This window comes from Rhinopithecus roxellana, chromosome 8 (genome assembly GCF_007565055.1).
Source record: "Rhinopithecus roxellana isolate Shanxi Qingling chromosome 8, ASM756505v1, whole genome shotgun sequence".
In the NCBI taxonomy this organism is placed as follows: Eukaryota; Metazoa; Chordata; class Mammalia; order Primates; family Cercopithecidae; genus Rhinopithecus; species Rhinopithecus roxellana.
Genome location: NC_044556.1, coordinates 127,799,530 through 127,811,731, shown reverse-complemented (window position 1 = coordinate 127,811,731; position 12,202 = coordinate 127,799,530).

Sequence of the window (12,202 nt, the reverse complement as noted above, 5' to 3'; positions counted from 1 at the left end):
CACCCATGCCACAGCCTTCTGGAGAGCAGCAGTTCCTCTGAAGGGCTCTCCTCCAGTGTTGATATGGAGACCTAGACCCATTTTATACTGTGGCTCTCCTGTTTCCTAGAGCCTCTTTGGTGTTCTTCCATGAATCTTTAGCTTTCTCCAGCTGATGAGTAAAGGTATAGAACGAAAATGATTGTGTGGGATGTTTTATATGCAGCTTGGAGGTGGCAGTCATCATTCCTTCCCATATTTCTTTGACCAGAACCTGATCACATGGCCCTCAAAAAACTGTAAGGGAAGATAGAAAATGTAGGTTTTTTTACCTCCCCATGATGGGAAAGAGAGGCTGGAGAACATCTAATTAGTCTGCCGCTTGACTGTTGTTGATGTTGAATTAAAGAAGAGTTTTTGTATTGAGTAAGGCTTTACAGAATGGTTGCAGCAGGGTATGTTGGCAGACCTTGGCTCTTAGATTAAAGCAAAAGCTTTAAACTTCAAAATGTGAATCTATGCATTAATCTGCAAAGTAGGGAGAACCTATTTGAGTAGAATGGCACCTGATCTACTGGGAAGGTAGAACACATTTTTGTTTCCTTAGGTCAAGATGCTGAGGAAATGGCAGTAATATTATGCTTACTTGATATCCCCATAACATCAGGGCTCTTCCTGATACATCCCAGAGAATACTGAAGCCCATTTCACTCGTTGTTCTAATTTAACTTGAGTTATCCTGATATAATTTCCTTTAACATGCTTCCATTTTCCCATCTAAGTCTGGAAAATCAAAATGGCCTTTGCCCTACCATGATGCACGGATTCAGACATTAGTTATTGAAGTTCTCTTATGACACTACAATAAGAATCATTTTGGCTATATTTACAGATAGTAAGATGGCTTTACAAAAAGGTAGAAACTTTCAGCTCATGAAAAATTCATTCAATAAGAGCAATTTGTAGAAGCACAACACAGTGTTCTCAAGTAAACGTTATCCTACATGCCTGCTAACTCCTCGTTTGAGTAATCAGCCCCATGAGAGAATAGGCAAATATGGTAAAGCATGCATCAACTTTGAGAGGAAGAACTCAAGTCTGCCCTCACAGACTTTTTGAGTGCCAAATGGGCTGTGTGATGCATGGCTTGGTACTATTTTGGTCAAGGCTGGATTGTCTGTGATCCTTAACATCTCTGTTTCGTTGTCTCCCAATTTCCAGCATTGATAAGCTGGACCAGATGATCACTGTCATTCATTTTAGCTTTCAGAGTCTGTCCTTTGCTCTTTCTGCCACCCAGCACACTTAAGGAATGTCTCTGCCTATTTCTTCTTCTTCCCCACCCCCTTCTCTGCTGTGGGCCCAAGAAAAGGGAAAAGCAATTTAATTTTAATATTATCTGAAGTCAGACATAATTAGAAAGACAAATCTGCTGGAAAAAAAATCTGCCTTCCAAAGCTAAATACTATAGTGTTGGCAGTCAGGTCGAGCACCAACCTAGCACATTAACTGTGCTCCATGAGGCTTTCACTGAAAGTAATACTATGTTTCAAGAGGGTATAATGCTACCCCTGGTATTTCCAAATTCTTAAGAGTAACAAACTATGAAAAAACAGGATTTATTTGTATGTATGAGTTTTATAGATATCTTTTGATTTTGCAAGGTAGAGTATCAGACTGGGGCAATGTTATCAAAGGACCGCTTAGGATGTTGTTAAAAATACAGATTTCTGGGCCCCACCCAGAAATCAATCAATCTGACTATGATTGGTTAATTTCTATGGTCAATTTTCCAGGATAGAATTAAATACTCTGCATATTGGACCAACTACCCAGTTTGAGAGCTCACTAGAATTGTGGCAACCATTAAAGAAGTTGGACAAATCACAGAATTTTCCCCACCTGTACAAGGAGACTATCAACCTTTACTCTATTTGCCACACAGAACTGTTGCACAGGTTAAAAGTAAAGCATGTGCTCCAAAGCCCTTTGCCGGATGAAAATTCCTCTGCCAACATCAGCTTATGTTGTTATTGTCAGGGGCAACTAAAACATAGACTGACAACCATCTTCTGCTTTTACATCTTCTTGAAAATGTCTCAGGTCTCTTTCCTCTTGGGAGCTTAGGCATGGAGTTTCAGAGTGTGGTGTGTTTATTCTGCACCCCCTACTTTAATGGAGCTTATGTCAACTGCAGCGGCTCCAAAGTGCTTGTGGAGTTAACCATAGCAAGGTTTCATTTGTGCACTTACAGATTTTAAAGGGGACAAGCCGAGTGTTCTCTTCTGTTCATCAGGGACACAAACAAAGCTATTAGCTCTAGGTCCAGGGAAAGGGAAAAAAATCACTTTTCATATTGTGCAACCAACCCTAAATCAGGTCAATCTCTCCTTCATTGCTGGCTAATATCCAAGTCACAGTGAAAAGCTGATGTTTTTGTTTAGAATGGATTTTTGCAGTGTTTATAAACCAAGTCTCCTTGAAATTTTCATTAGGAGGATCACACAGTTCACCTCTTGTCCTGCCCTTTATCCTTTCTGCTGGAATAGTTGAGTGATTTTGAAAATTCTCACTAGTTTAATTGATTAGTAAGGAGAGTTATTTTTGAAAGTCACCTTCTGCAAAGCAGAACTGAGATTGACATCCAGTCAAGATTCTGTGACCTTGGTTTATGTAGCACAGAGAATGATGAGAATGTGACCTTCATTATAGCTTTGAATGTGTGAGGAAGGCGAGGGAAGGATCATTTATCAACTCAGCGCCAACACTTTACTAGGCACCAAAGGCCTGTTATGCCATTGAATCCTAATAAATTTATAATCCTGTGACATGGGTATTATGATTACTATATTTATAGGCAAGGAAACTGAAGTTCAAGTGGTTACTTCATTAGTGGGTGGTGGAGCCAGGTTACTCCCAAATGTAACCACTTAAGACAATAACCATCTATTATTGCTCACAGTCTGCAGCCAGCATCAGTTGCCGGTTGGCTGGGATGTTCTGTTGATCTGGGTGAGGCTTAGCTAATTTTGGTTGGGCTTGCTCAGGCACTTGCAGCCCATTGGCTGGTTGGCTGGTGTGTGTGTGTGTGTGTGTGTGTATGTATGTATGTGTGACTTTGTTAGGATGGCCTTACTCATGTGTTTGGCAGTGGACTGACTGTTGGTTAGAGTGATGGGGGTATGAAAGATGGCCACTACAATATATATCTCTTTTTACAATGTGACACTGATAGTTTCTTTGTCTCTGTGTTCCTCTCCTTTGAATCTGGGCAGAACTTTGTGACTGCCTTGACCAACAGAATGTGGTGGGTTTAATGGCAGGCCAACTTCCAGGCTTCTGCCTTGAGAAACTGGCAGTTTCCACTTCCTTCCTTGTGCAATGTTGCTCTTGGAACTCACCTACAATGCTGTGTGGCAGTGGAGCAGCCACATGGAGAGGTCAGGTATGCATGTCTCACCACCAGTCCCTGCTGAGGTCCTGGTGGGCAGCAGCATCAACCACCAGATGTGTAAGTGAATGAGTGAGTGAGCGAGCCTTGCGGATGACTCCAGCTCCAAGAGGCTGAATGACTCCCAGACACTGAGGTTTCCCAATGACTCCCAAACACCCCCAGCCTTTGAGGTTTCCCAGTGGATGCCACATGGAGCAGAGGTGAGCTGTCCCTGCCAGGCCCTGCCCAAAGTGCTGATTTGTAGGCTGATTAAACGATAATTGTTGTCTTAAGTTGCTTCATTTGAGGTGGATGGTTACGTAACAATAGAGAACTGAAATAGAGGATACTTTGTCCGTGTGTCTCATATCATTCAGCCTGCTAGACCGGGTTTGTTTGCATGGTAGCTAGCAGGTTCTGAGAGGCAGAGGGAGAGAGGGAGATGGGGAAAGAGGGAGGGAGGGAAAGAGAGAGAGAGAGAGAGAAAGAGAGAGAGTGAAAACACAAAAGGTCTCTTGAGACCTAGGCTCAAAACTAGCACACTGTTACTTCTATTGCATTCTGTTGTGCAAAGCAAATAACACGACCAACCCAGATTCAAGAGGAGTGGAGTAGACTCTGCCTTTTGATGGGAGGAGTTGAAAGTCACATTGAAAAGTGCTCACATAAAGCCAGGAATGAAGCCTTGTGGTCATTTTTGCAACCTACTACATTGTGCCACCTCCTAAGGCTTATGGATAATTCCATAAGAAAAGAGAAGTGACACTTTTAAAACCCAAAAAACCTTAATGATTGTGCTTCATTTAACAATGTATGGTCTAACTTCTGACAAGCTTGACATATATAGAATGCTAGTTGCGTGAAAAGGTTTTTGAATCCAAGCAAATAACTATCACGAAGCCAATGTACTTTACTCATAGCAGAGGCGTGCTCACTCCCCACAGGCCTCAGTCAGGTAGTGAGGAATAGAGCTTGGAAGGATGTGAGCAATGTTGTTCTTCATGCTGCAGAACATGCAGGGCCTGTATCAAAGCTTGACTCACATTAATTCATTAATTAACTTGAGAAATCTGCATTCAGTGTGCCTGGCAAGAGGTGCAAGTGATAAACTCAGGATGATTGTCAAGGCCCTTGCTGGGTCTAAGCTCAAGAACATCCACCTCTGAAGATAGGTTATGCTGGGTAGCAGAGGAAGCCAACTTCACTGTGGGGCAAACAACAGATTTGGGTCAGCTTTGGAGTGCGTTTGGTGACTCCTGGCAGTAGCCTGACTTTTGGGAAAGCTGTTTTCAGTTACCAACTTGCTGGGCTGGGGAACACAGGAGTGTCCACTGGGCTGGAGTGTATTGAGGACTAAACCTCGCTGAATTTCTTCAGACAAACTCACCAGACTGACTGAGCCAGGTTCCCTTCAGTTCGGCATCACTCAAATCAACAAATAGTGATTGAGTAACTCCTAGGCTCCTGTCACTGTTGTGAGTGCTGGACACACGAAGCTAAAATAAAGGTAGGTCTTTCTTCAGAGGTATTACAGTCTTGAAATAAGTCAATAGATCAATTCTTGCCATTCAGTGGGCTAAATACTATAATCACGTGAAAGAAGGTGTGCTCAGAAAGCACTGAAGAGGGATACTAAATGTAACCTTTGGGGTTGGGGAAATCTGGAAATCTTCAGGATGAGAAGGAATTACCTAGGAGAAGCTGGGAAAGGCATTACATGAAGAGGGAACAGCATTTGCAAAGGCCTGGAAGTATTCGGACAGTTAGAGTAAAGGGCCAGACTGTGTGACAGAAAGGCAAGAAATGAGCTCGCAGAGGAAGAAAGGGGCCGAGGGAAGTGGCTTAGAAATCAGCAGTATGGAGAATTAATTCAAGTGGGAAGACAGGCAGGGGGACTATAGGAGATGATTGCAGTAATCAGGCCAGCAGTGATGAGGGCCTCGACCCCAATAGTAGTCATAGAACTGGAAAGAGGATGTTTTAAGAATGTTCTGTCTACTGGACTTGAATGAACTGGGTGGAGCAGTGGGGGAGTCCAGGTTGATGCCAAGATTTTAAGCAGTGGGTGGCTGGTGGAGCCATTGTCTGATAGAAGGAACATAGGAGGATGAGCAGGTTGGGATGGGGACAATGGTGAGTTTGGTTTAGGACATGCTATGTTGGAAGGATCCATGAGACATCTAGCCTAACAGAATGTACCTTGAAGACTTTAAGAGTGTGTCCTGGTTGTTCCTGTTTCTATTTTCTCCCTCTTTACCTGCTTCCATCCCTGCCTCCCCTGTCTGCTACGGAATCCAAACTAAAATAGTCAAAACCACATCTGCAACACTATGTCCATATGGGGCACTGACATGTTCCCACCATCTCCTAGGTCACGCTCTGTCCTCCCTTCAAAGATCTGCATTTGTCCAGTGTAGTGCCTTAGACACTCCATACAAATGTCGTCAGACATTAGGGTGAGCCCTCTACAAGCTCACTGTAACTTACATCCTGGAGAGCAGAGACATGCATTGGTCTATGCCTATGTAAACTGCCCTGTATCTGCCCTCAAACCTAAAAGCTATTATATTGTTCTCCAGTTGCAATGAAGGAAAGTTGCTTCCTATGGGTTTACAAAGTTTTACAATTTGCAAATTATAATTCTAATGCGAATCTCACACAGTCCTCTCAGGCCTGTGGAAAAGATATTATGGATTCCATTTTATTGATAAATAAATTAAGGCTTGGAAAGTTTGTGGCTTTGTGGTAGATCTGGAACATGAAACCCAGATCTCCTTCTCTAAGTCCAATGTTCTCTCTATTCCAGCACCTTTTCCCTCCTTGGGCAAGAATAACCAAGGAATGGGTAAGCTCTACAGGGCCTGGGAATGAAATCCTCTAGGCAAGCCCGATCTTCTCTGGTTCAGGTGACATCAGCTCCCTTTCAGAAGTGAGCCTTCTCCATTTGCATCCTGGTTGTTTCACTGGTCAGAGGCTCCAAGTGGCTATTGCATTTGTCTGCTGTGCCTTTTATTGAGGTTTTCTGGTTAGGGTGAAATTGCTACTGTTCTTTCAAAAGCACTATTTTTTTTTTTGTATATATGCTAGTTTTATGCTTTTGTGCATAGGTGTTTTTCCTTGTCACATCATATTTCTTTCCAGCTCAGTAACTAGCAAAACTCAAGTGCCACCACTGATCTGTAGGCTGAATTTCAGGTCTGAAACTCACAAAGTAGGTGTACACTTTGGCAGGCCTTCACTTACAGGGATCAGCAGAAGGGCTGAGAGATCGGCAGAAGGAAGGACAGAATCACTTTCTCATTTACTTACTTGATGGGCCTTGGTAGGTCGACTACCTGGCAGGTAGTGGGCACTCACACCAACATCGTTTTGGAGAGTGTATGTCTTAAAAGGATATGTTATAAACATTGCAGACAACCTCAATGTCCTCAACATCATGAGAATGGTATTACCCAATAATCAGTTTCTTATGAAAGCAAGATTATACTGTTTCCTCCCTTTAATAGCTCCCTTGGAGCTAATGAAAAAAATAATTAGAAAGGATTTTAGTAAGTGTAAAATAAAGGATGCACAATATAAAAAAAGAAAAAAATATGTATTGGTAAGGAGTTTAGAAAAATGGTTCCCAAAAGGCATTCTTTGAATAATTGATGGGTCATATTAAAGTCATTTGAAAGATCTAGCATCAAGTTCCAGCATGACTGAATTGGCATATTCTCATGAGAATAAGTGGCATTCTTTCTATTCATTCTGGGGAGAGATCCTTTACTTTTTAGGAAATTGCAAGTGATAGACTTCCTGGGCGATGTTTCCCAGCCCAGTAGTTCAATGTCCTGTTCAATGCCCTGGATGTTGAGTACCACCAGGCAGCTAGTGGCTGCATATGAGGGGCAGGCTGCTGAGCCAGGAATCAGAGAATCAAGATCTCATCTCAGTCTTCCTTCAACTCTGGGCTTGCTTTGTGATCTCATCCAATTTCTCATCAGTCTACTCTTCCAAGCAGAGATGTCATCAGGATACCTGAGAACAGCCTAGAGAAGGAAGGACGTGTACCAGAGCTATGGCCTTGGCAGCTGCTGTCCTTGAAGAGCCCCAGGGATAGAGGCACCTAGAACAAGCCTGTTGCATTCCTGGCTACCTCTTCCTGAAGCCCTTTTGGGTTGATGTGGAGGTGGGAAGCAGCAGAACACGGGCCTGTGGTACCTCACAGCCCATAACCCTCAGGTGTCCCTGCTCTGGCCCTTTGAAATTCCAAGCCATATACTTTCTAGGAGAGTGGCTGGTATTTCTACACTGCATGCTACATTTTAGCTTGGTCTAAATCTGTTAGGAAAACTTCTGTTTGTTGGGAAGCAGTGTGACTTTATGAAAAGAGCCCAGACTCTGGCAGAAGTCCCTAGGTTCAGACCCCATTGCTGACTGAATGACACTGAACAAGCCAGTTTTGCTTTCCAGATGTAGTTTCTACATCTATAAGACGGAGTTAAATGGTTATGTATGTAAAATTCCTACCTTAATATTTGACTGCAATCAGAACTCAAATGTAGTCATTATTATACTGATTGCCATTGTCACCCAGGCAATGGGGTTGGACTAAGGTGAGATTGAGGCAAAACATCTGCTCGGCCGCCCTCAGGTTCTATAATGGAACTTGCTGTCTGACTTTCCCTAATGCTCTCCCTTGCCCACAGCCCCATCCCTACTGCACACTCTCACTGGTGAACTCCACTTGACAGTTCCTTGAGGGTGCTGCCTATTCTTGTCACCTTGATAAATACAGTCACCCGGCTCTCTGAATGCAATACAACATGCCTGGCTAGCCTGCCTGAGACACTCCCAAATGGAGATGTGGCCACTCATCCCATCCATCTCCCTCCACAGGCTCCATATAAAAGCAATAAAGAGAGTGGGATAGTTGATGCCCAGACAAAAGCCTTTTTATTTTGCCAGGCTGCAAATGGTTTTAATAATAATAATGGTAGAAAACTTGGTGGTGAAAACCTATGAGAATATCTGCTATCTGTTTAGGTGCTCTCTCATATCATTTAATTAATCCTTATTGTATTACTTTCACCTCCAAGACCTTGCTTGTTCACAAAACCTTGACCAAACACAGGGACCTGATCATCCTGCCTTTCTTCATTCACCATGCATTCTGAAGGAGTCCTGAGGCCTGATGTTTCAGTCATTTATTCATTTGGAGCTAGCCAAGGAGCCACGAAAACCAGTCTCATTACCTAATAATCACAGCTAGTTACCTTTTTACATCAATCAACACCCCACAGCCTATTGGACTCTATGAGTATTCCACAAATAATAAAACGTATTATCTTATGAGGGAGCCCTCAAAAGCTTCCCAGTGATTCTCAGGCCCCTGAGTTTCTCTATGACCTTCAGCAGCATAGTCAGGCTTAGCAGCAGGGGCCTGCAGAGAGGATCTCCTAAGAGAAAGAGGTTCCCTTGGGCAAAAATCTCAAAATGTTCCTGGGCCTCGTCTTCCAGAGATTGGCCTCCTTCCTTAAAGCACAAGCAGGAAGAGAGCTTCTGACTTGGTTACGCTCATGTGGTAGTACTCATGAGAGTGGTTAAAAGACTAAGGTATGTTTATGGGGGTGTGTGTTGGGGAAGGGGAATGGTGAATTGTGTTGCAGGTAGATGATCCATCATTCATGTTTACCAGTCCCAAGCAAACCAGGGTGCTTAGTCACCTTAGCTTTAGAAGGGGCCTCACACTTACTCAGTTATTCTGGGAAGCAACTCACTGTTGTGGTTAATAATTTAGGAGCTGCGGTCAGACTGCCTGGGTTCTCACATACTGTGAGACCCTGGGCATGATAGACCCTGTGCCTCAGTTTCCTCATTTGTTGGTGGGGATACTAATTGTATCTACTTCATAGGGTTGTTGTACGGATTAAATGACATGTCACAGTAAAGCCCCTGACATGTAGAAGGGTTTTAATAACTGGCAGCCATTGTAGGATTACCTGGGAGCACAGCCCACCTACATGGGCACTGCGTCTTGACTCTAGCCTGTTCAAGACAATCTAGTGTTGTCACTGCCCAATGGGTTCATTTCGCCTGCTGCCCAGATGTAGCCCACTTATCAAGACAGGGGAATCACAATAAAGAAAGGATTTTGTTTACATAGAGCTGGCTGAATGGAAGACTGGAGATTTATTATGACTCAAGTCAGTCTCCCTGAATCGAAGACTAGGGTTTTGCAAGGATAGTTTGGTGGGAAAGTGACCAGGGAATGGCGAGTGCTGATTGGTTGGGTCGGAGATGAAATCCTAGGGAGTAGGAGCTGCCATCTTGTGTTGAGTTGGTTTCTGGGTGGAGGGCCACAGGACCGGTTGGTGAGTCTGGTTGGGGCCATCAGGTTGTCAGAAACGCAAAAGCCTGAAAAGACATCTCAAAAGACCAATCTTAGGGTCTACAATAGTGATGTTATCTGCAGGAGTAACTGAGGAAGTTGCAAGTCTTGTGACCACTGGAATGATGGTTGGTAATTATTTAACCACGCCTGCATCTCAGTAGATTCAGGCCCCTCTCATCCTCCTAACTTGGTGGACTTTCATTAGGTTTATAAGAATGGTTTAGTTTTTGGGAAGGGCTATTATCATTTAAAGTATAAACTAAAATTCTCCCAAAGTTAGCTTGGTTCACCACCAGGAATGAGTGAAGACAACCAGCCTGTGAGGATAGAAGCACAATGAAGTCAGCCGTGTCAGGTTTCTCTCACTGTCATGATTTTGCAAAGGTGGTTTTATTGTCAGTGTTTGGTTCACAGTGACATCTGCATGGCCGTTTGCAGCTTCCTGAGGGGTGTTTGTTAACTGGTTGGAGGGCTTGTGTGAGACTGAGCGCTATGGGAGTGGGGGTGGGCCAGGCTGGTCCAGGGTTAGCATCTTTCCCAGAGATGGAGTCTGTGTTCTGAGCACCAGCTGTGATAAACGTCATGGCCTGAGGAGTGGAGCCTGAGGTGTCAGCAGGCCTAGGACCCATGTCTCCATGAGTTCCCCTCCTTGAAGAAGGTGTGGGAGTGGAGAGGAGAAGGCGGGAAGGGGGAGCATGAATATGGTGGCTCCCAAATGTTGGGGTCAGTCCCACAAAGGCACAGCAGGCCGTTTTTGTTATCTGCTAGTCACACTGCTTATGTATTTTTATACACACAGGCACGCACGCGCGCACACACACACACACACACACCCCACTTTCTGCTGTTTCCACCATCCTCCAGAAGGCAAGGTGCAGGGCCTGCTTTTCCCAATTGCCTGACTTCTCTTTTCCCATCTCCGTTAGCTGGTACAAACTTCCTCCTCCAAATTTCTCCTACTGCCTATTTCTGTCCTGGTCCTGTTCCATGCCTGACTTTTCTTCCCTTTGCTTTGAGGAGTGGGGACCCTGCTTTGTAGGATAACAAATAGAACTGTCAAACCCATCAGTGCTGCCGCCTGCAAAGATAAATGGGGCGACACGTGCAGCAACCTCTGTGGATCCCGGGGCCCCAGCAGGAACTGACATTGTGACAGATGGGGGGACAAGCGACGCTGACACAATCGGGTCACATGAATGTCGAGGGGGTGAGGCTGGTGGCTGCTCCCCTGTTGACTCCCCCTCCCTCTCCACCACGGACATACTGTGTTGCTGGGGATCATAAAGAGATAGCAGGCAGGTTGCCGCTCCTCCCCAGGCCTTGTGAATCTTCTGTCAGTGGCACAGGGCAAGAAAGCAGGCTGTCTGCAGTGCATCCTACTATCTCAAGGATGACAGCTGAGTTACCTTGGAAAGAAAGCCTGTCCTAGGCAAAGAACCAGGGCAAAGTTTGTTTTTAACCTTCAACCTCATCTTTCTCCAGGCTTGCCCTGCTGATTCACACTTTCTCATCAGTCCTGCCTAACACCCAGGGAGCTCACCTGATCTCTGGGCTTTCACCCACAATCTCCTCCCAGGCCTTGTTGATCAGCCTGTACAATGGCTGTATTTCTTTTTATATGAAAATGCACCCCATGTCTCATTTCATCAAGAATTGGTAGGGTGTCTTACTGATGACTCCCCAACTTTCCTCCTTGAGGAGGAGTGCATACATCTGCATACTCCCTAGGAAGGACTGGACAGGGCATTCCGAAGCTCCTGAGGATGGCCCACAGTGTTGGAAACTCCACTCCAAAAAGATCCAAATGCTTGATAGTATTTAGAGGCATAAATTCGGGGTGGTAATTGCTCACTTGCAATTTCCTTGTTCATTCTACCTAAAGTAAAATTTTCCTTGGAACAGTTATCCTTTGTTCTGAGTTGGGGGCTTCTCTGGTTTCCTGCCTTCAATAGCCACTGCAGATCCGCTGCCCTAGTAGTCAATTTGATTCATTAAACACACAGTGACAGTTTACTTCCTGTAATGCCATGTGTTGACTACTGTGAATTGAGGCAGGCAGAAGAGTGGCTTCAGAGATAAATAAGATGTCACCTGTTGCATCTGGGGACTAACAACTTAGTTGAGAAGAGAGACTTTAATACAAAGTCAGCCATGAAAAAGAGTTAAAGGGGCAGAGAAAGATCAGCCTTGACTTGAGAGGAACAAGTACTTCCTCGAGAAAGAACAGGACTTGAAGGATGAACAGCCTTTGGAGAGGTCGAAATGATGGGGGAAAGACTATGTAGACTAGGAAAGAGTATGAATTCTGACACATGGGAGATATAGATGGTACTACAGTCTGGACCTTGTCAGATATAACTGGGGCACATGAGGAGTGTGTGTGAGTGTGTGTGTGTTTGCGAGAGAGAGAGAGA